The sequence below is a fragment of the Chrysochloris asiatica genome, unplaced genomic scaffold, assembly GCF_000296735.1.
Source record: "Chrysochloris asiatica unplaced genomic scaffold, ChrAsi1.0 scaffold00321, whole genome shotgun sequence".
Lineage (NCBI taxonomy): Eukaryota > Metazoa > Chordata > Mammalia > Afrosoricida > Chrysochloridae > Chrysochloris > Chrysochloris asiatica.
In genome coordinates this window covers 159407-181930 of record NW_006408839.1, presented here as the reverse complement: position 1 = coordinate 181930, position 22524 = coordinate 159407, and positions in this window count along the sequence as shown.

Here is a 22524-nt window from a genome sequence, read left to right as displayed (position 1 = left end):
TCCTGGACTAGAAAGCAATAGATTTCTTGCTTTTTCCAAAATTCCCCCAGCTGTGAGCCTTCCAACCTTGTAAATATTCCTTTACATGTGGTTCAGAGTTCTGGGTCCATCCCCTGAACCTGCTAGGTCGGGTATTCTGTATTGTTGCTGGCAGAGCTCTTACTGCACTTCCACCTGATTCGCCATAGTAGAAGGACAAAATGACTAGAAGACAATGACTAGAAGAGACATATTAAGCAAATTCACTGTCCCAGACAACTTTTTCATTCACTCTTAAAAGTGACACAATTTGGCAAAAATATGAATGCACAGTAAGCTCAAAACAATATCAGGTCTTGAGTTGGGGGCATGGGATTAAAGACCAGAAAGCTAGTGAGTATAATATTCTGGAACCGTAATGGTGCAGTGGGTTATGCACCAGGCTACTAGCTGCAAAGCTGGCAGCTTGAATCAACCAGCCACTGTGTTGGGGAAAGATGAGGCTTCTGTAAAAGTGTACTGTCTCAGAAACCCTAGGGAGCAGTTCACTCTGTCCTGTAGATTCACTGTGAGCTGTACTCGACTCAGTGACAGCAGGTTACGAAAGTGGGGAAAAATGTATAGGGATGTCAAGGATGAAGTTTCATAGGAAGATTTTAGAGTTGTCAAGGACTTCATTCTTCTTGGATCAACTATCAACATTCACGGAAACAGCAGTCAAGAAATCAAATGATGTGTTGCATTAGGCAAATCTGCTGCACAAGACCTTTTTAAAGTGTTCAAGAACAAAGAAGTCAGCTTGAGGACTAAGGTGCACCTGATCCAAGCCATGGTATTTTCAATAACCTCATATGCATGCAAACGCTGGACAGTGAATAAGGAAGACTGTAGAAGAACCGATGTTTTTGAGTTATGGTGTTGGAAGAGAATATTGAAAGTGTCATGGGCTGCCAAAAAACCAAAAACTTCGTTTTGGAAGAAGTGCAGCCAGAGTGCTCTTTGGAGGCTAAGATGGCCAAACTTTGTCTCTCATACTTTGGACATATTGTCAGGAGGGACCAGTCGCCAGAGAAGGATATCATGTTTGGTAAGGTGGAGGGTCAGAGAAAAATGGGAAGACCCCAATGAGATGGACTGGTCAAGTGGCAGCATCGATGGACTCAAGTGTGGCAACAGTAGTGAGGTTGGCCCAGGATCAGGCAGTGTTTCATTCTGCTGTGCTTAAGGTCGCTATGGGTCGGTGCTGACTTGATGGCACCTTACAACAACAACAACACTTCTTTTCTTGGCAGTGTACAAAAAGAAGTCCTTCTGAAATGACTGCCTTGATGATGTGACACTAGATCTTTACTTAATCTTGAAAGAGTAATCAGGCTTCTTTGGTAGATGCCAGGTTTTTAATGCATCAACCAAAGTGTTAAACAAAGAGTGTCTTGTTTTGCAGAATTTAATACAAAGTATTGCATTGACTGCTAAAGCTTGCATGGTACCTTTAAGTTACTGTGTGCTTGGAGACCTCTCAGTGACAGACTTGTAGGAGTCCAGTGGTACCACAGCTGATTCCTCACAGAGGACAACTGCTGGCCAACGAGTGAGACTGGGGCTGTCTGGGCTCACCCCAGCCTGGCCAGAGCCCATCAGTTCAGCCAGTGGATGGTAGTAAGAATTATAATAATTTGCATTCCATACCAGAATGCACTGTCAGCTTAGTAATGCCCGCCAGCCCTAATGGAATGTTAAAATCAGCCAACATTTTATCCCAAGCAAGCAGGAAATGGTAAATACAATTTTCTGTTGAACAAGCAAATGTGGGTTGGATTTGTGGTCTCAGACATGAAGGAGTTTGATTCTCCAAAACCTTGGACTGACCTGCCAGGCATCTGATCATCTTACATCAGACTTCAAATTGGGTCAATGAGGAGACACTCAGTTAACTATGAAATGCTGGAAGAAATGCTATTTTCCTTTAAAAAAAAAATTATTAAAAACAGCTACATGCTGAGCTTCTCTACAGGTCACCCAGGGTAAAGGTGGAGCTCATGTGTTCTCTGTGAGCAGGCCACTAGTCTTCAGATGGTGATGGAGGAAACTGAGTGAGGTTCTTGAGCACTTTTCAACACAGGGTGGGAGATAATGTTCAAACTTGTTGTGGTGAGTTCCTCCAGAGCATTCCCTTCCCTTAGTTTGTTCCCAATGGTCATGTGTCCTCCGCTATGGACTCTGATAGCAGAGTGATCCTGACCTTGCCAACACTCGAATCCTCAGCTCCTTCATCTTACATTGGAGATGAGAGCCATGCTTACAGCTTGCAGCTCTAATGTTGTTGCCATTGAGTTGGCTTCCACTCATGGGGACCTTCCATACACAGGATGAAACACTACCTCTTTGACATGACAGTTGGTGTGGTTGAGTCCAATCTTGTGGTCATTGTATAAATTCATCTCTGATTCCCTATTTTACCAACACTGACATCCTTTTCTTGGTGATTGGCCTTTTGTGATGACGTGTCCAACGTCCCACCATCTTCTCTTCTAAGGAGCAGTTTGGTTGTCTTTCTTCTACGACTGGTTTGTTCCTTCTCTGGCAGCCCATGGAGTATTTGCTATCCTTCCCCAGCCACCACTGTTGTTGGAGTATAACAGTTCTTCTCATAGTTTTAACAAAAATTTAAAAAATCATGCTTGGAAAGGATTTGACACAGAATTGGACACATAGTATATTTTTCTTAAGTGTTTGCCATATCTTTATTATTTCTTTCTTTCTATCATTATCCATATTACCAATTTACGTTCTTCCTTTGACTGCAATTTGATTTTAGAAACATTTATTGAAATCAAGCTTCTGATAGTTTAGCAGATTAGTTTTTCTTACTTTAGCCTAAGTGACACCCATTTACTTAATTCCCGCCTCCTAGTAATTCTCTCCATTCATCCATAGAAAAAGCCCCTCCGAATACACAGTGTTGTTGTTGTTCTTGTTAAGTGCCTTCTAGTCAGTTGCAACTCATAGTGACCTTGTATAGGGTTTCCAAGGAGCAGCTGGTGGGGTTGAACAGCTGACATTGCAGTTCAACCCGACCTTGCAGTGTAACGTATTAACCTATTGGAAGCTCCTTACTGCATTTTCTCACCATTCACCTCAGTCTTTGCTTACCAACAATCATCTCCGAAGGTTTAAACTCCAAAATGAAATTGTCAGTGTTTAAAAATTACAAAGTGCTTCTGATGGGGAAGAGCTGAGCATTTGAAAGAGGTTTCTCTCTTAGTAATTACTGTGGTTGCTAAGTGTCTTGGAGAGGGTTCTGACTCACAGGAACATTGTATAGGGTTTCCACAGAGTAGCTGTAGGAGTAGTAGCTCAATGCTTATCCTACAGCACCACACCAGCAAAGTATTCAAAGTCCAGTGCTGACCCCACAGTACTACATTAGGGTTGAATCTTTTCTCCACTTCTTTCAGCTTGAGAAATGCTGAGCGTGTTCTTACCTTTTAATTTTCTAACCCTAGGTCTTTATACATTTCAATATAATACTTGACTTAGTCTTTTCAAGCTGTCCTTTGAAATCTTCTGTTCCGTTCTTTTACTTCTTCATACCTTCCAGTTGCTTTATCTTCCTTATGCTCAAGAGCAAGTTTCTGAATCTCTTCTGACATGAATTTTGGTGTTTTCTTTCTTTCTTGTGTTTTTTAAATACGTTTTTGCTTTCTTCATGTATGGTGTTCTTAATGTTGTCCCACAGCTCTTCTGGTCTTTGATCATTTGTCTAGCTATATACTTTTAATTTTTCCTGTATAATACTGAATGAATCTATCTGCGCTTACTATTTATCTACATTAAGAAAAGTAAATAGAACTATTTGCTGGTAACTTGTGGCTCTCACTTGAGGGGCATGAATGATTAAGACTCATGATTTCACTCTTGTTCAGTCAACAGACTTTTAAGGACCCTCGAGGTACAAGGTTCTACCATCTGTCAGCAGTGAACTGAACTGCAATGCCTTGTGTGTTACTAAGATGCTATAAGCTATGCCACTGGTATTTCAAATATCAGCAGAGTCACCCATGGGGGACAGGTTTCAGTGGAGCAGACTTGGAAGAAAGACCTAGCAATCAACTTTTGAAAATTAGCCAATGAAAACTTCATGGGTCACAACAGAACATGTCCTAATGACTTCCTTTGCACATGTCATTAGGAAGGATCACTAATTAGAGAAAGGCAGCATTTATGGTGGAGTAGAAGGCCAGTAAGGGGGTGGGAAACCCTTGGTGAGTCAGGTGGCACAATAACTCAAACTCTGGTTATCATGAGGATGGTGCAAAACTAGACAGAGTCTGGTTCTGCTAGAGCTAAGTTCACCGTAAGTCCATGTTGACCCAAAGGCAGAAAACATAAGGACAGATATGGAACTTTATATTTAGTTCTGTAGATACAGGCACATGATCTTCTCAGTGATGAAGCAGCACATGATCTCAGAATGGACTTCACAAGGTGAAGCCCATGTCCCAAACTGCCCCAAACCACGAATGGTTGTTGAGTTGGAAGTAAAGAATGTGAAGTCCTGTGGATGTGTATAAAGAGCCTGGAAGTGACTTGTCCTCCATTTCACGTGTGTCCAGCACAGGGTGTCAGTGGTGAGCTACCTATCCAGGATTCCAGTTATAGACTGAAGCCTGGGACTGCAGTATGAAAAGTGAACTAAATTGGGCTAAGACTGGAAGCAGAGTAAAGACTTGATAAATTTCAGGCAAAAGTGATGAGAAATTACATAAGGTAGTGACAGAAAGAATGCAAAGGATGAGGTGGCACTGACAAGACTCAGGGATCATCTGAATATAGAACACATGGTCTTGGAGAACTTCCAGTTTCTAGCTTAGATCACCAAGACAACTACAATGGAATTCATCAACATAGGAAACATAGGAATAGGAGCAAGTTTAGAGGGTAGGGTGAAGACAATAATTTTAGAGTGGAAAATGCAGATTTTGAAAAGCTTATAAGATGTCCAGGACATGGCTGAAAAGAAGATCCCAAACAAAACAATGCTTAACAAGAAGGAGATATCATTGTTGTTGTCAGGTGCCATTATGTCTATTTTGATTATAGCTACCCTAAACACAACAAAATGAAACACTGCCCAGTCCTGTACCATCGTCACAATTCTTGTCAAGCTTGAGCCCATTGCTGTGGCCATGGTGACAATCCATCTAGTAGGGGAACTTCCTCTTCTTGGCAGAACCTCTACTGTATCAAACATGGTGTCCTTCCCAGGGACTAGTCCCTCCTAATAACATCTCTGACGTATGAGAGATGAAGTCTTGCCATCCTGGCTTCTAAGGAGCATTCTGCTTGTCTGTCTTCCAAACAAATTTGTTTCTTCTTTTGACAGTCAATGATATTTTTAATATTCTTTACTAACACCATAGTTCAAATGCATCAATTTTTCTACAGACTTCCTTATTCGGTGTCTATCTTTCACATGCATATAGAGCTATTGAAAATACCATGGCTTGGGTCAGGCACAACTTAGTCCTCAAATTGACATCTTTGCTCTTGATCACTTTAAAGAGGCCTTGGGTGGCAGATTTGACTAATCCAATGCATTATTTGATTTTTTGACTGCTGCTTCCATGGACATTGATTCAAGATCCAAGAAAAAAAAAATAGCCTTTGATAACTTTAATCTTTTCTCCATTTATCCTGATGTTATTTATTGGTCCAATTTTGAGGATTTTTCTTTTGTTTATATTGAGGTGCAATCCATACTGAAGGCTATAGTCTTCGATCTTCATCAGTATTTCAAGTCCTCCTAGAGTTCAGTCAGTAAAGTTGTGTCTGAAAAGAGGCCCCAAACAAAACAATGCTTAACAAGAAGTAGATATTATTGCTGTTGCTAGGTGCCATTGGGTGAGTTTTGATTGATATACTGCTGTTTGTTAATGACTCTTCCTCTAATCCTGACACTACTTTCTTCTTCATATAATCCACTTTCTTGGATTATTTGCTTGGCAAACAGATTGAGTGTGTATGGATACAACCCTGGCACACACCTTTTCTGATTTTAGACCATTCAGTATCCCCTTGTTATGTTTGAATGACTACCTCCTGGTCTATGTATAAATTCTTCATGAGTATAGTTAATTGTTTTGGAATACTCAAAGCTATGATCTACACAATCAAACAAAACCAAACCCCCAAACCCAAAAGGAACAAAAGCTTTTTGATTTTGTTGTTTCTCTTAGGTGCGAAAAAAATGAAACACTGCTGGATTCTGCATTATCTTCACAATCGCCATTATGTTTGGACCCATTATTGCAGCCACTGTGTTGATCTATCGCCTTTTTCTCTGGTCCTCTGCTTTACCAGATATGATGACCTTCTCTAGAGACTAGTCCCTTCTCATCACATGTCCAAAGTACATGAGACACAATCCTTGCCTCTTAGTAACAGTCCTGATTTACTTTTTCCAAGACAGATTTGCTCTTACTTCTGGAAGTCCATGGCATATTCAATATTCGATGCCACACTTTATTTTAAATGCATCAGTTCTCTGGTCTTCCTTATTATTAATATTATTTTCATTTTCTTGCTTTCACATGCATGTGAAACAATTGAAAATACCTCATGGAGACAATAATGGCAATAAATCACATTGAACCTGCAGAACAAAACAACCAGAAGAGGTCCCAAGAGTGAAAAGTATACCCATAATGGAATTTAGTTAAAAATAAAAATAAAGTAAAATGAATTTCAATAAAATATTGGCTGTAAGATTTAATAAAAGGTATATTGGGAAAGTTGTTTAAGGAAAAGTTGAGAAACAGGAAACTAATGATAGAAACCTGAAGACTGTAGACCTTAGACTCTCTTCCGACCTTGAACTGAACCCACACCCAGGGATTACTGTCTAGTCAAGCAACAGATATGCTTATCCAGAGAGCAGTAACACCCATGAGAAAGGTCTTCCTCAGAATAATCAACCACCGGAGACAAAAAAGGAAGCATTTGCACAAAAACAGAATTGAGAAGACCAGAGGGGCAGGAGAGAAGATCAAACATAAATGGAGAACCCAGGGCGGAAGTGGGAAGAATGCTCTTACGTCGAAAAGGTGGCAACCAAAGTTGTGAAACAAAATAATGTATAAGTTGTTGAATGGAAAACAAATTTGCTCTATAAACTTTCACCCAAACCACAATAAATAAATAAAAATAAATTCAAAAGAAGAAATAAAGAAAAAAAAAAAGGACACAGCAAAGTAAGATTATGAAGGTAGAGGTGGCACTGGAAGTTGCGGTGGGGTAAGTTTGCTTGTACCAAGTACATTGTTGCTGTTGTTGCAATAATGCTTGCACTGAAAAAATTGTTTCAAACAAGTTGTGAGCCTCTGACTGAACAACAAGACAAAGCAAGTTGCTCGCCCGGAAGACATCAGGACAAGTGGTCGGGTCCCCTCAAGGCAAACCCACTTCCAAGACTAAGACTCAAGGGGAATACACAAGCAGGAATGCAGTCTGACTGATGACCATGTTGGTTCACCGATAATGGGAAATGAGGGAAAAACAGCAGTGGAGCTGTGAGCTAAGTCCGGCCACATTCAATAGATTCCAGTGAACCCGGGTGGCGACCTGGTTGGCCAGCAATATGGCAAGACCTGGGGATTCTTGGTCCCAGAGTCAGTGACATAGCCACAGAGGACTAGAGTGGAGAGTGAAGCGTCCAGCTGATAAAGAAGAGAGGGCATATGCACAAGAACACCCATATTTTCAGAGAATACCCACTTGACCTGGCTTCAATGATTGCATGATAAGAACTCGACTAGAAGAAAAAAGAAGGGGAAAAAAAAAAGAGTAATCTGATACAATTTGATGAACTTGACTTACACCTATGGATGCAGTAACTCCAAAGACAGAACAAATCTTTACAGTGAGGATCATTCCCACCCCATTGGTATACAGAGTTGACAGGGATGGGCAACTTGGACATTGGCTACCCCAAATGAGAGGGCCACAAAGGTACAAAGTGACTGGTTTACAAGCTTTCAAGAGGGAGCCTATATCCAGAGGGTGTGGAGGATGGTAGAATCTCCAGTGAGCACTTTCCAATCTGTCTGGGCGAGGCTGACGAAAGGAGATGGGGAGAAGACTCTTGTGATACAATAATGAATAATTGCTATCAGGACTGACTGTGAGGGTTGGAAATGTAAAGGTGGACATTTTGTAGCAAAAGGAGGATAGTAGTTGACTTTTCAGTCCAGAAGCTGAGGTCCCTGGGACCATAAAGGGAGAAGAGTGGAGTGCGGGACCCTATCCAGAGAAACAGTGATGCCAGAGATGAAGGCAGAGGCGATGACGATGATGAGGAGAGATGGAGAGGCTGGGAACTCTAGACCCAGAAGGGGAGAGGGGCTGTGTACTGACAACCAAGGGGCAGGCTTGCAGGGTATACTCTTTGGTTGTTTGATGATGCATGGAGGGAATTGTAATCATGTCAATGAAATGATACACGATAGGATGAATGTAAAGCTAATGCCCTCCTATGTAAACAATCACATAATTCAAAATTAAAAACTAAAAAAAGAACAACACAAGTTGTGAGCCTTACTAAGAAGGAGCAATAAAGCCCACTACTATCAGGTTTGTCCTCATGTGGCATTGCAGGATAAAGTGCTGGACCACAAGGTCAGTTTAACCCATGAGGTCTGTGATTCAAACCAACCAGCCACTCCTGGAATTGCTATGAGCTACAACCTACTCAATGGCACTTAATGACAACAACATAGGTCAGGCAAGAACTCCATAACAAAAGATTCAGATATAATTCTATAATTGTGCCTCAGTTTATTCTTTTTATAGGTTTAATGTTCATTAAAATATTTATGCTAATGGTCATAATGATTTCAAAGTAAGGGGAAAAGTTTGAACCTTTATTTATTATCATAATATTACTTTACAAAATTCATTTGAATTTATGACTATAATAGAATTGTTCTTGTTGTTAGGTGTCATCGAGTCTGAACTGTCACAACAGAAACACTGCCGAGCTCTGGGCCAAACTCACAATCATTGCCACGCTTCAACCAATTGTTGCTGCCACTGTGCCAATCCATCTCGTTGGGGTCGTACTCCCACTTTCCTAAGCATGATGCCCTTCTCAAGGGACTGATCAATCCAGATATGTTCAAAGTATGAGAGACAGGGTCTGGCCATCCTAGCTTCTAAGGACCATGTTGACTGTACTTCTAAAACAAATTTGTTCTTTCGATGGTCCATGGTACTTTCAATATTCTCCTCCAACATCGTAACTTAAATGCATCAATTCTTCTATAGTCTATTGTATTTATTCATTGGACAAAAAATAAAATAAAATTTGTTAGGTGCCATCAAGTCGGTACCAACTCATAGTGACCTTATGCACAATAGAACAAAACACTGCTGGAGCCTGGGCCAACCTCACAATTGTTGCCACACTTGAGCGCATTGATGCTGCAACTTTGCCAATCCATCTCTCTGGGGGTCTTCCTCTTTTTCTCTGACCCTCCACCTTACCAAACATGATATCCTTCTCCAGTAACTAGTCCCTCCGGACAATATATCCGAAGCATGAGAGACAAAGTCTGGCCATCCTGTCCTCCAAGGAACACTCTGACTGCACTTCTTCCAACACAGCTCTGTTTGTTCTTTTGGCAGCCCATGGTACTTTCAATGTTCTACAACACCATAACTCAAATGCATCAATTCTTCTACTATCTTCCTTATTCATTGTCCAACTTTCACATGCATATGAGTTTATTGACAATACCATGGCTTAGGTCAGGAGTACCTTAGTCCACAAGCTGACATATTTGCTCTTCAACCCTTGTGCAGCAGACTTGCCTAATGCAATACATCATTTGATTTCTTGGCTGCTGCTTCGATGAGTGTTGATGGTTGATCCAAGAAAAATAAAGCCTTTAACAACTTCAATCTTTTCTCCATGGATAAGAATATTGGTTTCTGGTCCAGTGGTGAGGATTTTTGTTTTATTTACATGGAGATGCAATCCACACTGGACACTGTGGTCTTTGATCTTCATCAGTAAGCATTTTAAGTCCTCTTCCCTTTCAGCAAGCAAGGTTTTATCATCTGCATATTACAGTTTGTTAGTCTTCGTCCAATACTGAGGCCATGTTTTAATTCATATTACCCAGCTTCTCAGATTATTTGCTCAGCATACAGGTTGAATAAGTATGGTGAAAGAATACAGCCCTGTCACACACCTTTCCTAACCCTTTTTAACCCATTCAGTGTTCCCATGTTCTATTTGAACAACTGCCTCTTGGTCTATGTACAGATTCCTCATGAGCACAATTAAGTGTTCTGGAATACTCATATTTAACAATGTTGTCCACAGCTTGTCATGATCCACACAATTAAAAGCCTCTGCATAGTCAATAAAGCACAGGTAGACATCTTTCTGGTATTCTTTAGTTCCAGCCAACATCCTTCTGATGTTAGCATCCTTTTATGAATCTTGCTCGACCTCTGGAATTTCTGTCAACTCATGGTTGTAGCAGTTTCTGTATTACCTTGAGTAAAACTTTACTAGCATGGGATATCCAGTCATTTTCACATTCTGTTGGGTCACCTGTCTTTGGAATGGGCAAAAATATGCATCTCTTCCAATCAGTTGTCCAGATAGTTGTCTTCCAAATTTCTTGGCAGAGATGAGTGAGTGCCTCCAGTGCTGCCTCACTTTCTTGAAAGATTTCAGTTTGTATTCCATCAATTCCCAGTACCTTGTTCTTTGCCAATTTCTTCAATGCTCCTTGGACTTCCTCCTTCAGTATCATTGGCTCTTGATCATATGCTACCTCTTGAAATGACTGAATATTGACCATTTCATTTTGTTGTAGTGACTCTGTGTATTCTTTCCATCTTCTTCTGATGCTTCTGCATCACTCCATAACTTGCTCAGAGATCCTTCAATAATGAAAGTTGAGTCTTGAATTTTTCTTCAGTTCTCCCAGCTTGAGAAATGCTGAGCGTGTTCTTTCCTTGTGGTTTTCTAATTCCAGATCTTTGCACATTTCATTGTAATATTTGACTTTTTCTTCTTGAGCTGACTTTTGAAATTTTCTGTTCAACTCTTGTACCTTCTCATTTCTTCTATTTGCTCTATCATCTCTAAGCTGAATCGTAAGTTTCAGAGTCTCTTCTGACATCCATTTTGATCTTTCCCTTCTTTCTTGTCTTCTTAATGACGTTTTGCTTTCTTCCTTTATGATGTTCTTGATGTCATCCCACAATTCTCTGGTCTTTGGTCTTTAGTGTCTAATGTATCAAATCTGTTCTTCAGATGATCTCTAAATTCAGTTGGGATATATTCAAGGTCATATTTTGGCTCTTGTGGACTTGTTTTCATTTTCTTCGGCTTCTGTCTGAATTTGCATATGAGCACTTGATAGTTTGTTCCACAATCTGCCTCTGGCCTTGGTTTGGTTTATGATATGGAGATGTTCTACCTTCTCTTTCCACAGATGTAGACAGTTTGATTTCTGTGTATTTCATTTGGTGAGATGCATGTGTACAGTCATCTCTTATGCTGTTTTAAAAAAATTATTTGAAATTAGCATATCATTCCCTTTGCACAATTCTAAAATGCAATCTCCAGAATCCTTTCTATCACCAAAGCCATAGTTTCCAACTACAGATCCTCCTTCTTTGTTTGCAGCCTTTGCATTCCAATCACCAGTGATTATCAGTATATCTTGATTGCATGTTTGATGAATTTCAGATTGAAGACATTGGTAGAATTCTTGTGTTTAGTGGTTGGTGCATACATTTGAATAATAGTGGTATAAAGTGGTTTTCCTGTAAGTGCATGGATATTATCCTATCACAGACAGCATCGTACCCCATGACAGATCTTGATATCCTCTTTCTGACAATGAATGCAACACCTTTTCTCTTCAATTTATCATTCCAGGCATAGTAAACCTTGTGATTTTCAGTTTCAAAATGGTCAATAACAGTCCATTTCATCTCACTAATGCCTAAGATATTGATGTTTATGTATTCCATTTCATTTTTGACAATTTCCAACTTTCCTAGATTCATACTTCATACATTCCATGTTCTGTTTATTAATGGATGTTTACAGCAGTTTCTCTTAATTTTGAATTGTGCCCATCAGCAAATGAAAGTCTCAAGAGCTATACTCCTGGAAGCTCTTTACTCCATTTGTATTACCAGGGCATGCATTTTGAGTTCCTTCAATCCTGTTGTTGTTGTTATGTGCCGTGGAGTCGGTTCTGACTCAGCGACCCTGCACAGGGTTTCCAAGACTGTTAATCTTTACGGGAGCAGAATGCCTCATCTTTCTCCCATGGAGCAGCTGGTAGTTTCAAACTTCTGACCTTGCGGTTCACAGCCCGATTCGTAACCACTACGCTACCAGAGCTCCTTCAATCTTAGGGGCTCATTTTTTGCCACTAAATGTTACAGTGTTTCTCTGCTATTCATAAGGTTTTCAGTGACTAAATATTCAGAAGTAGTTCATCTCTCTTTATTTGGAAGCTCCTCTGAAACCTGTCCACCATGGATGACCCTGCTGTTATTGAAAATACCCATGGCATAGCTTTAGAAATCACAGCAATTCTATAAATAAAGTAAGAAGTGCTAAACTATTTAAGGGGTCTGATATGTAGTTTTATTCCAGGGTAAAGTGGCCCTATTGGTGTAGTGGTTTCAGACTTGGCTGCTAACTGAAGGACTGGAAGTTTGAACCCACTGAGAGAAACTCCATGGGAGAAAGTCCTTGTGCTCCCATAAAGAGTACAGCCAAGAAAACCTTGTGGCGTAGTTCTATTTTGTCACATGGGGATGCTTTGACTCAGAGTTGCCTTGATAGCATCCAAGAGCAAGAAAACATACTGAAGCAGCAGAGTTATTCTATATAACATTCTGCACTTGAAATTTTGTGAACAATTTTTTCAAATTTCAGAGACATCTTTCTGACAGCCTAAGTGTATCTTATTCCAAAACTCCCCTTCTTAAAAGATAATTCACTGACATAGAAATGGAGCCAAAAGGACAATTTAGGAGGAAATGATATGCAAGAAAACTACAAGAATTACAGTGTCAAAACCTTCCCAAGAATAATCAGGAATTGAATGTGGTGGAATTTGAGAAGTGACAAAATTAGTCTAGTTCATGCCTAGATTCATATTAATTTGTGTCCTAAAGGTTACAGTGTTACCTGAAAAGCTATGAAAATATCAGTGCATTTGTTGCCACTAATGTCGACTGCAACTAATCCTCTTGAATAGAATGGAAAATTAAAGTGCATGTTTTTTTTCATTATTACAGTTCTATCTAGATTTATGTTCATATATATTTATAAGTAATTTTATGTTTTTTAATTTAGATCTCTCCCTTAAGAGTGTTAGCAGTAATCACTAGTTCCACAGTTCTAGAAAGTTCTACTTGTGATGCAAGTTGTGAGAAACATACCCAATTAATTATTCTTCTGAGACAAAGCAGCACTTCTTCACTTACAGAAGACTCCAGTTTAATTATGCAGACTCTGCATATTAATTTCTAGAGTCTATGCATAGTGTTTAAGATGTGGTGACTGTGTGAAATAGCCAATTTCTGAAACTAAAACAGTGAAGGTCAGTGTTTGAAGTGGCAGCTCAGTTACCTGCAGAGCAGGCTGCTCAAAGAGGTCACTTTCAAGTGGAGCAGATTATGCTCTGAAGGTCATCTAACCACCATCAGAGTTCAAGGCGGAATCTCAGTGAGCACATCTGGAATGTCATAGTGTGGTCCTTCTGTGCACTCTTAGGTAGTTCTTTATAGACAAGATGTCTCCAAATATTCAGAACAATATTTGGACCCATGGTTTTCAAGATGTCTCTAGAGCTCATGTTTAAGTGGACAATTTGCACAAACAGACCCCCTGCTCACATGGAATTGTGCCTATAAAAATGAGATGTGCTTGTTGAGCTGTGTGTGGCTACAGATGATAGTGGAGAGCAGGAAGCAGAAGGACAGTGACACACCCACTTGTCATGGGTCACCTCTATGAACCTGGTACTGTTAAGACACTTTCAAATGACTTCTTAAAAAATGACCCATGAAGGCAGGCCTTATTGATTGGTATGTGTTAATGGGTTATGGTTCATCCCAATCTTACAGTTTGTCTTTAAGATCATCTAACTTCTTTTTTTTTTAATTATTATTATTTTCATATAAATAATTTGTTGTGTTTTCAGTGAAGGTTTACACATAGGTTTAGGTTCCCATTCAACAGTTTATTTCTACACAAATTGTCCAGTGACATTTTTTGTATTCTTCACAATGCATGCACGTGCTTGATATTCCTGTTCTGGTTGTTCCATTTCCATTCATCTAGTTTCCCTGCCCCTTTACATTCTCATGGTTTTTGAAGGAATTGTTGAGCACTTGGTATCCTATAGATGCTTTTAAAAAAATAGCTACTACTCATGGGTGTTGCTGTTGTTGTTACATGCTGTCGAATCACTATCAACCTATAGCTACCCTAAATACAACAGAACAAAACACTCCCCAGTCTTGCCTCATCTCCACAATGGCTGCTACACTTTAGCCCATTGTTGTGGACACTGTGACAATCCATCTCATTGGAGCGTCTCAATCTCCCTCCACTTTAACCAAGCATGATGTCTTTCTCTATGCTATCTTCCTGATAACCTATCCAAAATATGAGAGATAAAGTCTGGCCATTTGACTTCCAAGGAGCATTCTGGTTTTACTTCCAAGACAGATTTGTTTATTCTTCTTGAAGTCCATGGTACCTTTAATATTCTCCTCCAAAACCATAACTCAAATGCATGTATTCATTCTTCTATGGTCTTCTTTATTCATTATCCAACTTTCAAATGCACATGAGGTTATTGAAAATACCATGGCTTGGGTTAGGTGCACCTTAGTCCTCAAACTCACATTTTTACTCTTGAATATTTTAAAAAGTTCTTGTACAGCAGATTTGCCTAACACAATATATCATTTGATTTTTTGATAGCTGCTTCCATGTGTATTGATGGTGGGTCCAAGCTAAATGAAGCCTTTGACAACTTCAATCTTTTCTCTATTATGATATTATTTATTACTCTAGTGGTAAGGATTTTTGTTATATTTACATTGGAGAGCAATCCATACAGGAGGCTGTGGTCCTTGATATTCATAGGTAAATATTTTAATTCCTATTTGCTTTCAGTCATCAAGGGTGAATCATCAGCATCCAGCGATGTGAAATTGTAGAATTCTACCAAATTCTTCAGTCTGAAATTGATCAAACATGCAACCAATATGTATTAATAATTACTGGTGACTGGAATGCAAAGGTTAGAAACACAGAGGAAGGATCAGTAGTTGGAAAATATGGCCTTGGTGACAGAAATGGTGCTGGAGATTGCATGCTAGAATTTTGCAAGACCAACGACTTTTTCATTATCAAAACAGTTTTTTAAGCAACATAAAAGATGATTATACCCATGGATCTCACCAGATGGAATACACAGAAATCAAATTGACTCCATCTGTGGAAAGAGAAGGTAGAAAACTCCATATTAACAGCCACAACAAGACCAGGGACAGTCAACAGACCAATAGTTGCTCCTGCATCAAATTCAGGCTGAAGTTGAAGAAAAGGAAAACAAGTCCACAAAAGTCAAAATATGACCTTGAATATATCCCACCTGAATTTACAGATCATCTGCAGAACAGTCACTAATGACTGAAAACCAGAAGAGTTGTAGGATGATATTAAGAGTCTCCTACAGGAAAAAAGCAAAATGTCATTAAGAAGACAACAAAGAAGGAAAAGACTAAAATAGATGTCAGAAGACACGTTGAAACTTGCTCTCCAGTGGAGAGCTGCTAAAGAAAATGGAAGAAATGAGGAGGTAAAAGAGCTGATCAGAAAAATTCAAAGGTCAGCACAAGAAAACAAGTCAAATATTATAATGAAATCTACAAAGACCTGGAGTTAGAAAACCAAAAGGGAAGAATAGACTAAGCATTTCTCAAGGTGAAAGAACTGAGGGAAAATATGCAAGCATCGACTTGCAATACTTTAAGCAAAATACTGAATGGTGCAGAAAGCATCGAAAGAAAATGGGAGGAATACAGAGTCATTGTAACGAAAAGAAATAATCAATTGTTCAACCATTTCAAGAGCTAGCACTCGTGGGCGATATATTTTATTTTGTGAGTCAATCTGTTATTTTGCTAAATCATTACCTTAGAGAGTGCTTTCAGCTCAAGATTTAAGATTATTCCATGTCAGTTGTCTCAGGGAGTCCTTCATGTCCAATTGATCCATTAAACTTGTTTCTTTGGTTTTTAAAGAATTTGAATTTCTGTTCAACATTTCCCCCGTTCTATAGGGTCCATCTATTATGGCCTTGGATAGAATGACCAGTAGTGGCAGGCAAGCAACTTCTAGTTCTTTGGGTCTCAGGGTAGACCAGGTGATTGTTTGCATGTTGTCTAGTGTCTTCTTTGAGGCTTTAGTTTCTTTCTTTCTCTTTTGCTTCAGCAGAGACCAGTAGTTTTATCTTAGAGAGTTGAAAGATCATCGAATTTTTATTGGCCTCAATTTCAAGTTTTCCAAATTTCATAAACTTCATTCCCTAATAGAGGTGTGTGATGCAGAAAGATCCCATAGATCCTTGGATAATAATATCCTGGTCAACGTTTCTAATGGTAAGTTAATATATAGGCATCTTGTTTACCCAAAAGCCTCCGTGGATGCTGTGATACAGGTGGCTGCGCTTGTGCCAAACTTTGGATGAATTGGATGAAAGTTTTTGAACTTACATAGTTGAAGTCCAACCCTTAAACAAAGGGGCACTCATCCAGTGCCTGCAGAAGTACAGAAATGAGTGACCACCAGGGGCTACATGAAACTGACATGGAGGGGCAACTGGTATTTGACTTGACTCAATGGCCACCAAGAGGAGACAAATATCCAGATTTTAAGACAAGCAAACAAACAAAAATCAGCTTTGAGAATTGGGTGATGGTTTATAGAGCAGAATAGTTTTCCATTCAACCATTTAGGTCCATTTTGTTTCTTCTCATTGATTGTAAAACAAAGATTTTTGTGGAAACACCCCTAACTATTTAAATGTTGGCATATATGTTCAATAGCATCCAGTTATGCTAAATAAATCATATGAAAATCCTAAGCCTGGCCTGTAGACCCCCCCAGGAGGTGGCTACTGCCCCAGTCCTTATCCTAAAAGAGGCAGTCATTTTCAGAGTAAGCAAATCCTCTTTGCTTGCCAATATGGTGCTCTAATCATTGTGCTGAATTATGAATTCAGGGGAAATCATACAGTTTGGTTGTTTCCATATTTTTCATCTTAGATGCTACTAGGAAGTATAAAATAATTATGGTAACAATGACAAATAATATCCACTTTGTGCACATGTATACTTTTATGATCATAAATCACATGGCACATCTGTGTAGTTTATTTATCTCAAGGAAAGCAACTCATTCCTATAGTTCTGCCATTTCTAACAAGAAATCCTAACACACGGTGTTCTGCAGTGGCCGCCTATAAAGAAAGAATCTCTCAAGAACATATCATATAATCTAACATCTCAGACCTTCTACCAGGTTGTCTTCTTCCATCCTAACACATTGAAATCACATGGGTCCAATTTTGTCAATGAAATGAAAATATGTTTTCAAAACAAAAGTTTATGGCCATGCCTCTGTGAACAGACCTGCTAAGTTTTCCATCATTTTATCCAGGAATATCCTCAAGGATGTGTGCTATTGATGATCTGTTTTATCCGGAATAATAGCCGTGCCTTCACACAGTCTGTAGACCAGTCACTGTCTCATATGTGTTTTCTGATGTCCAAACATTGTTTCCTCTCACTTTATATACTTCAGATTTGAGAAAAATCAATCTTACCAAAATCAGAAAATGAAACTTTTAATTCAATGATGAATCTTGGATATCTTGCCTCATTTCTTCTTTCCAGGGATGAGAGTTATCTTGTAAGGAGTTGTTTATGAAGCTGTGCTGACATGCTGGAAATAAACATGAGTTCTAACTGTAGGCTCCTGGTCTACACAGAGTGTGCATGGGGAGGGGATGAGGTAAGGAGTTTGCTGATCTACACAAAAGCTGGAGGCAGGAGCTAAGTCTAATGCTGGGCAGAGCCTCCTGGTCTACACAGAATGTGTGTGGAGGGTCTGTAACCTCTTTGTCAGTACCCCAGTTTGTTCTTAAGCAGTGGATGTACTCAGTTCTTTCTGACAATTTGCTGCAGTGAATACAAGGATCTGGGAAGACCTCATGCTGAAGACTGGTAATTTAGTGGGCTAACCAGGCCAGAGCTTGTATTCTGAAAGTGTGGAGTGGAGCATTATATAATTTAATGGAATTAATGTTCACATCTTTGAATTATGATTTTCAGATGAGAACATTAGAGAAAAGGGAAGAAGAGAGAGATGCATAGGAACAAGTTTTATTAGCATGTTGGGAATCACAGCATAAAGGTAATTGCTTTATACATAATCCACATCAAAGAACAAATAATAAGAAAAATCATGACCTAGTTTTATCAAGCCACTGATTGCCATAAATGCCACATTTTGAGAGAGAGAGAAAAAAATCAGACCTTAGTTCAGTAGATAGAGTTGCACAGAATAGATGTAATGTGGGACAAATTGAATTACATTTGGCAAAGAGCTTATGAATTCTGGTTGATCTCTCAGTTCATACCTGATTACTTTTTATGCATAGGTTAACAATAACTTTGAAAAACTAAAAAACATGCTCTTTGAGTCTTAAAGTCAGAAAAATAGTCAGTGTATATTTTACAGGGATAATTTATTTACTTCAAGAGAGAAGTGTGTCAAAGTGACTGTTTAGTGGTCTATAGTGTTTTCCAGTTGTGTCTAGAGTAGTATTTTAAACTTGTTTAATTTCTTTCAAAAAAGCTTAGGTGAGTCTACATTTGTGCAGACACCAACTCTTTTCATAAGCGAGTTTTCCACAGTCCGAAACATTCTTTTACCCTGCCGCTCCTTAGCAGTCATCCATGACTTTATTAACTCAATATTTATTGTCTTTACCAGTGTGTGGAATTCAAATATGAACAGTGCAGTCATTTCCTTAAATGACTTATGGTTTGTTTGTGAAGGAATGTAAGACAAGAGAATAAGAATATGATTGCATAAAGTGTAGCTACAGACACATCACTATGCATTATACAAACAAAAGACCAGTTCACTGCCACTGAGCCAATTACAAAACCTCACAGCACTGCAGAACAGAGTAGAGCTGCTCCTTAATGTTTCCGAGGCCCTCAATCTATGACATACATGTGTACGGAGAAAAGACTGAAGTTGTCAGGGACTTCATTTTGCTTGGATTCATCATCAGCACTCATGGAAGCAGCAGTCAAGAAATCACATGAAGTATTGCATTGCGCAAATCTGCTGCACAAGACCTTTTTAAAGTGTTGAAGAGCAAAGACGTCAGCTTGAGGACTAAGGTGCGCCTGACCCAAGCCATGGTATTTTCAATAACCTCATATGCATGCAAAAGCTGGAGAGTGAATAAGGAAGACTGAATAAGAATTGATGCTTTTGAGTTATGGTGTTGGAGGAGATTATTGAAAGTGTCATGGACTGCCAAAAGAACCAACAGATCTGTGTTGGAAGAAGTGCAGCCAGAGTGCTCCTTCGAGACCAGGATGGCCACACTTTGTCTGTCATACTTTGGACATATTGTCAGGAGGAAGCAGTCACTGGAGAAAGAGCTCATGTTTGGTAGGATGAAGGGTCAGAGGAAAAAAGAATAACCTCTAGAGAGATGGATTGGCCAACAGGCAGCATCAATGGGCTCAAGTGTGGCAACAATATGAGGTTGGCCCAGGACCGGGCAGTGTTTCATTCTATTGTGTGTCATCGAGTTGGTATCAACTCAATGACACCTAACAACAACAATCCACCACTGCTCTGTCAGTTTGTCATACTGTGGTGGCTTGTGAGTTGCTGTGATTCTGGAAGTTATACCACCGGTATTTTAAATACCAGCAGGGTCATCCAGGGTGGACAGGTTTCAGATGAGCTTCCAGATGAAGACAGACTAGGAAGAAGGAGTGACGAACTACTTCAGAATATTTAGTCACTGAAAACCTTATGAATAGCAGAGAGACAACACCAACATAGATCCCACAAACACGTAAGAGTTTGAAAGAGGATATTTATATATCGGTAATTATAAAGAGGTAGTGGTACAACTTCTGTTGCATGAAGGAGTTGCAATCATTGACGTGAAATAAATTGTATGATTAGGTGTATATAAAATTGATTATCTTGTCTGTAAACCTTCATTCAATTCACAATAATAAAAATGAAGATTAAATAAGAAATCTTTATGGGAGCAGACAGTTTTATCTTTCTTTGTGGGTTTGAACCGCTGGCTTTTTGGTTAGCAGCCCAGAGCTTAACCCATGACACCATCAGTGCTCCTTATTGTAGGCGAGGGCTGAACGCTGGAATCTGGACCTTTTGGTTTTGTTAGTTGCCATCATGTTAGCTCTAGCACGAGGTGGCCTAAGAATAGCAGAAGGAAACGTTGCCCAGTGCCCCACCTCTTCATGGTTATTGGCATGTTTGAGTTGAGTGCTATGGCTCTTGTTTCAACCTCTCACTGAAGCTTCTCTTAGTTTGCTGGTCATCCACTTTACCATCCATGATGTCCTTTTCTTAGATTTGGTCTTTCCCGATACCATGTCCAAAGTAAGCAAGCTGAAGTCTTACCATTATTGCTTCTAAGGAACATTCTAGTTGCATTTCTCTTGAGACTGATATATTTGTTCTTCTGGCAGTCCATATTCAGTACGCCTTACTTTGGGGTACTGGGGGGGGGTGATGTCCTTATTAGTATTCTAGGGCTGACAGAAGCAAGTACCGCACACTTATCAAAATAAAAAACAAACAAACAAACAAACAAACAAACATATTCTCACTCACTAGGATGAAACACGCTTGTTAGTCAGGGAGATTTGGCAGATGAGGGACCATGAGCCCAATCCCTGCTACTTTTGAAGTTTCTCATTCAGTAAAGCCTGAGTTTTCTCTTAGGGAGCTTGGATGATGGTGTTCTTGAGAATACATTGACCATCTCCTGAAAGCTTCCTTCGGGATGTGTCTAGAGCCTCTCGCTAGAAGGTGACTCAACACCCACATTCACCTGGATCAAGATTTTTACCAAAAGTCACAATAAGAAAACTCTCATGCTAGGTTTCATGGTATTATAAATGTACATTTTCCCCAATTGTTGTTGTTAAATGCATTGAGTCAATTCTGACTCATAGCAACCCTGTGTGGGGTTTCTGAGGAGCTGCTAGTGAGTTTGAATCTCTGACCTTGAGGTTCAAATCAGCTTTATGGTCAAATTCGTATCCTAGAGTGCCACATCAGGTCTCCATTGTTGTTATTGTTAAATGTCATGGAGTTGGTTCTGACCCACCATGACCCTGTATAGGGTTTCCACGGAGCAGCTGGTGAGCTTGAACTGCTGACCTTGTGGTTCAAGCTGACATTACCATCCAGTGCATTAACACATAGCACCACATCAGGTCTCCGTAATGGGATCTAACTGCACAGACATTCTGCTGCTTGCTCTGAGGAATAATGTAGGACCCTAGCAAGCATCTACTGCTGAATCCCAGTTCTATTGGCCATGTCATATTTTTCTTGCACCCCAGTTTCTTCATTATATTTTATTGAAATATAATAAATTATATTTATTTTCAATCTGTTGTTCGGTGAACTTATGCTGCAATAAGGTAGGATTCAAATAAATATATAAATATAACCATAAATATTGACCTTGAGGCATAAGTAAAGTATATGCTTGTATTAGCTCCATTCTGGGGAGTCCTGGTATGGTACTATAGGATAAGCACTGGACTGCAAACCACAAAGTCAGTAGTACAAACACAACAGTTGCTCTTGGAAACCCTATACAAGGTCACTGAGTCAGAACCGACTCAATGACACTTACCAACAAAAGAAGCTCTGTTTTGCAGGTGGGAAGCTGAGGCAAAATTAGGCTGAATGAACTGTAGGTTAGCATTCTAGAATATGAAGACCTTCTGGCCTAGAGTTCATGCCCAGAATACTATATTAACACACGAAGTTTAGAAAGAACATTCTTGATGGTTTCCGGCTCTCAATGGACAAATACTGCCATCAAATGTTGTAACTGACACACATTTATAAAATATCTCAGGTATGTTTTGTTGTATTAGGAAGATTTGCATGTGGCTGTGATGCTGTAAGCTATGAGACCAGTATTTCAAATACGAGCAGAGCAATACATGGTGGACAGCTTTCAGTGGAGCTTCCAGACTCGGGCAGACTAGGAATAAGGGTTTAGCAATCTACTTCAGAAAATCAGACAATGAAACCCTGAAGGATTGTTGGAATATATCATGAGGAGAGATCAGTCGCTGAAGGAAGGCATTGTTATTGTTCTTAGATGT